The sequence below is a fragment of the Salvelinus fontinalis genome, chromosome 30 (genome assembly GCF_029448725.1).
Source record: "Salvelinus fontinalis isolate EN_2023a chromosome 30, ASM2944872v1, whole genome shotgun sequence".
Lineage (NCBI taxonomy): Eukaryota > Metazoa > Chordata > Actinopteri > Salmoniformes > Salmonidae > Salvelinus > Salvelinus fontinalis.
Genome location: NC_074694.1, coordinates 5,015,855 through 5,021,916, shown reverse-complemented (window position 1 = coordinate 5,021,916; position 6,062 = coordinate 5,015,855).

Here is a 6,062-nt window from a genome sequence, read left to right as displayed (position 1 = left end):
GGTGTACCAAAAAAGGTCCAGTTTCCAGGACCACAAGTGCAAATTCCATCTAGACACTGTTGCCCTAAAGCACACAAAAAACTATAGATACATCAGTGCTAAAAATACTTGAATCAGTCATAGAGCCCATTGCCCTTTATGGTTGTGAGGTCTGGGATCAGATCACTAACCATGAATTCACTAAATGGGAGAAATACCAAATTGAGACTCCGCATGCAGAAATGTGCAAAAAATATCCTCTGTGTACAACGTAAAACATTAAAATAATGCATGCAGAGCACTATAAGGCCGATACCCACTAATGATCAAAACCCAGAAAAGAGACGTTAAATTCTACAACCACCTAAAAGGAAGTGATTCCCAAACCTTCCGTAACAAAGCCATCACCTACAGAGAGATGAACCTGGAGAAGAGTCCCCTAAGCAAGCTGGTCCTGGGGCTCTGTTCACAAACACACCCCACAGAGCCCCAGGACACAATTGACCCAACCAAATCATGAGAAAACAAAAAGATAATTACTTAACACATTGGAAAGAATTTACAAAAGATATGAGCAAACTAGAATGCTATTTGGCCCTAAGCAGAGAGTACACAGTGCCAGAATACCTGACCACTGTCACAGATCCACATTTAAGGAAATCTTTGACTATGTACAGATTCAGTGAGCATAGCGTTGCTATTGAGAAAGCCCGCCAGCGGCAGACCTGGCTCTCAAGAGAAGACAGGCTATGTGCAACACTGCCCACAAAATCAGGTGGAAACTGAGCTGCACTTCCTAACCTCCTGCCAAATGTATGACCATATTAGAGACACATATTTCCCTCAGATGACACAGACCCACAAAGAATTTGAAGACAAACCTAATTTTGATAAACTCCCATATCTACTGGGTGAAATTCCACAGTGTGCCATCACAGCAGCAATATTTGTGACCTGTTGCCACAAGAAAAGGTCAACCAGTGAAGAACAAACACCATTGTAAATACAACCCATATTTATGCTTATTTATTTTAACTTGTGTACTTTAACCATTTGTACATCGTTACAACACTGCATAAAGACATAATATGACATTTGAAATAATCTTTATTCTTTTGGAACTTCTGTAAGCGTAATGTTTACTGTTCATTTTTATTGTTAATTTCACTTTTGTAGATTACCTACTTCAATTGCTTTGGCAATGTTAACATATATTTCTCGTGCCAATAAAGCCCCTTAAATATAATTGAAATTATTTTGGTTTATCAAGGACAGTGCATCTGATTAAAATTAAATTAGTGAGTCTTGGTTAAACAGATCTTCTATGTAATACATTGAATCTGCACACACACACACACATACACACAACACACACACACACACACAACACACACAACACACACACACACAAACATACACATACGCACACACACACACACACTGTGCATAATTGTGTGGCTGTGAGATGACATTTGTATTCACAACATGTTGCCTGGCTGCGCTGTAGACTTAGAGTTAATTAAGTACCTAGAAGGGAAAAGCCAATCCACCACATCTTCATTAAGTTAATAACCCCCCCCCACACACACACACACACACACACACACACACACACACACACACACACACACACACACACACACACACACACACACACACACACACACACACACACACACACACACACACACACACACACACACACACACACACACACACGTAAGAAGGTCTGGAAGCAAATCCTCCAATTATACCGTCATTAAATATAATCAATAGACAATAAATAATCACCTTCAGCCTGTGTTCACTTGTTAAGCAATAAAACACAGGCTTTACAATCTTCCATCATCAAAATGGCTTCTGTTATAAACAGTATGACGTTTCAACTGGTTAACTCTTCCCTTCACTAGAGGAGAGGAGGACTGGAGGAGAGGGAGGGAGGGAGAGAGACAGAGAGAGACAGAGGCAGAGACAGAGACAAAGACAGAGAGACCGAGAGAGACAGAGAGAGACAGAGAGAGACAGAGAGAGACCGAGAGACACCGAGAGACACCGAGAGAGACCGAGAGAGACCGAGAGAGACACCGAGAGAGACCGAGAGAGACCGAGAGAGACCGAGAGAGACCGAGAGAGACCGAGAGAGACCGAGAGAGAGAGACAGAGAGAGAGACAGAGAGAGACCGAGAGAGACCGAGAGAGACCGAGAGACAGAGCGAGACCAAGACAGAGAGAGACCGAGAGAGACAGAGAGAGACAGAGAGAGAGAGAGACCGAGAGAGAGAGAGAGAGAGAGAGACAGAGAGAGACTGACAGAGACAGAAAGAGACCAAGACAGAGACAGAGAGAGACAGAGAGAGACAGAGAGAGACAGAGAGAGACAGAGAGAGACAGACAGAGACAGACAGAGAGAGACAGAGACAGACAGAGACAGACAGAGAGAGACAGAGAGAGACAGAGAGAGACAGAGAGAGACAGAGAGACCGAGAGAGACCGAGAGAGACCGAGAGAGACCGAGAGAGACCGAGAGAGACCGAGAGACAGAGAGAGACCGAGAGAGACCGAGAGACAGAGAGAGACCGAGAGACAGAGAGAGACAGAGAAACAGAGCGAGACCAAGACAGAGAGAGACCGAGAGAGACAGAGAGAGACCAAGAGACAGAGAGAGACCAAGGGACAGAGAGAGACCGAGAGACAGAGAGAGACCGAGACAGAGAGAGACCAAGGGACTGAGAGAGACCGAGACAGAGAGAGACCGAGACAGAGAGAGACCAAGGGACTGAGAGAGACCGAGACAGAGAGAGACCAAGGGACTGAGAGAGACCGAGACAGAGAGAGACAGAGAGAGAATGAGAGAGACTGAGAGAGACAGAGCGAGACCGAGACCGAGAGAGACCGAGAGAGAGAGAGACAGAGAGACAGAGCGAGACAGAGAGAGACAGACAGAGAGAGACAGAGAGACTGAGAGAGACCGAGAGAGACCGAGAGAGACAGAGAGAGACCGAGAGAGACAGAGAGAGACAGAGAGAGACAGAGAGAGACCGAGAGAGACCGAGAGAGACCGAGAGAGACTGAGAGAGACCGAGAGAGACCGAGAGAGACCGAGAGAGACTGAGAGAGAGAGCGAGACCAAGACAGAGAGAGACCGAGAGAGACCGAGAGAGAGAGCGAGACCAAGACAGAGAGAGACCGAGAGAGACCGAGAGAGACAGAGAGAGACCAAGAGACAGAGAGAGACCAAGAGACAGAGAGAGACCAAGAGACAGAGAGACCAAGAGACAGAGAGAGACCAAGAGAGACCAAGACAGAGAGAGACCGAGACAGAGAGAGACCGAGACAGAGAGAGACCGAGACAGAGAGAGACCGAGACAGAGAGAGACCGAGACCGAGACAGAGAGAGACCGAGACAGAGATAGAGAGAGACAGAGACAGAGAGAGACCGAGACAGAGAGAGACCGAGAGAGACTGACAGAGACAGAGAGAGACAGAGACAGACCGAGACAGAGAGAGACAGAAAGAAACAGAGAGAGAGAGAGAGAGGGAGGAGTACCCAACCTCTAACTCACAGATGTCTTTGGGAATCTAAACCGGTTTGCAACGTTGCAGTGATATTGTTTTAGCAACATTGTCAACTTTCTACTATAGAGCTGTTGCAGCTGCAGTTCTTTTTCCTAAATTCATCAAACAAACTCAGACAAACTGAAATAATTAGTAATAATTATTCAGCCAGAAGGAATTGTTTGTGGAAAATGAACATCTGAGTCCCATACCATCCGTCTTATCTGGGCGTCAGTATAGAGACAAAGTAGAGTCGCAATTCAACGGATCAAACAGACAATCACGGATTACAAAAAAAAAAAAAAAAAAAACGTTGCGGACATTGAGACTTGCTCCCAGACAAATTAAACAACTTCTTTGCTCGCTTTGAGGACAATACAGTGCCACTGACACGGCCCGCTACCAAAACATGTGGGCTCTCCTTCACCGCGGCCAACGTGAATAAAACATTTAAACGTGTTAACCCTCGCAAGGCTGCCGGCCCAGACGGCATCCCTAGCCGCGTCCTCAGAGCATGCGCAGACCAGCTGGCTGGTGTGTTTATGGACATATTCAATCAATCCTTATCCCAGTCTGCTGTTCCCACATGCTTCAAGATGTCCACCATTGTTCCTGTACCCAAGTAAGCAAAGGTAACTGAACTAAATGACTATCGCCCCGTAGCACTCACTTCTGTCATCATGAAGTGCTTTGAGAGACTAGTCAAGGATCATATCACCTCCACCCTACCTGACATCCTAGACCCACTCCAATTTGCTTACCGCCCCAATAGGTCCACAGATGACCCAATCGCCACCACACTGCACACTGCCCTAACCCATCTGGACAAGAGGAATACCTATGTAAAAATGCTGTTCATTGACTACAGCTTAGAATTTAACACCATAGTACCCTTTCGGGGCTGTCACTGGGCAATACGGACTTTCAGCTCCCTCCAAAGATTTTCTATTGGGTTCAGGTCTGGAGACTGGCTAGGCCACTCCAGGACCTTGAGATGCTTCTTACGGAGCCACTCATTAGTTGCCCTGGCTGTGTGTTTCGGGTCGTTGTCATGCTGGAAGACCCAGCCACGACCCATCTTCAATGCTCTTACTGAGGGAAGGAGGTTGTTGGCCAAGATCTCGCGATACATGGCCCCATCCATCCTCCCCTCAATACGGTGCAGTCGTCCTGTCCCCTTTGCAGAAAAGCATCTGTCACGCCCTGGCCTTGGTTATCTTTGTTTTCTTTATTATTTTAGTTAGGTCAGGGTGTGACATGGGGAATGTATGTGTTTTGTAGTGTCTAGGGGTGTTGTATGTGTATGGGGCAGAGTAGAGTAATGTTGTCTAGTTATGTCTATGGCTGCCTAGATTGGTTCTCAATCAGAGACAGCTGTCATTCATTGTCTCTGATTGGGAGCCATATTTAAGGCAGCCATAGGCAGTAGGCTTTTGTGGGGTGTTGTCTATGTTATACATTTGTAGCTTGTGGTTGCACTTACGTCTTTAGCTTCACGATCGTTTGTTGTTTTGTTTTCGTTTTTGTAATAGTGTTCGTTGCGTGTTTTTCCCTTCTCTAAAATAAAAGAGATGTATTTTGCACACGCTGCGCCTTGGTCCACTCTCTCTCACGAAGACGATCGTGACAGCATCCCCAAAGAATGATGTTTCCACCTCCATGCTTCACGGTTGGGATAGTGTTCTTGGGGTTGTACTCATCCTTCTTCTTCCTCCAAACACGGCGAGTGGAGTTTAGATCAAAAAGCTCTGTTTTTGTCTCATCAGACCACATGACCTTCTCCCATTCCTCCTCTGGATCATCCAGATGGTCATTGGCAAACTTCAGACGGGCCTGGACATGCGCTGGCTTGAGCAGGGGGACCTTGCGTGCGCTGCAGGATTTTAATCCATGATGGCGTAGTGTGTTACTTATGGTTTTCTTTGAGACTGTGGTCCCAGCTCTCTTCAGGTCATTGACCAGGTCCTGCTGCGTAGTTCTGGGCTGTTCCCTCACCTTCCTCATGATCATTGATGCCCCACGAGGTGAGATCTTGCATGGAGCCCCAGACCGAGGGTGATTGACTGTCATCTTCAACTTCTTCCATTTTCTAATAATTGCGCCAACAGTTGTTGCCTTCTCACCAAGCTGCTTGCCTATTGTCCTGTAGCCCATCCCAGCCTTGTGCAGGTCTACAATTTTATCCCTGATGTCCTTACACAGCTCTCTGGTCTTGGCCATTGTGGAGAGGTTGGAGTCTGTTTGATTGAGTGTGTGGACAGGTGTCTTTTATACAGGTAACGAGTTCAAACAGGTGCAGTTAATACAGGTAATGAGTGGAGAACAGGAGGGCTTCTTAACCTGTTGGGGATGGGGGCGCTGTTTAGACTATTTATGCTAATGTGGCTAATTTTTTAAACGGCTTCCCACAAAATCCTTGATCGTACAATATGCATATTATTATTATTATTGGATAGAAAACAGTCTATAGTTTCTATAGGAGTTGAAATTTTGTCTCTAAGTGGAACAGAGCCCATTCTACAGCAATT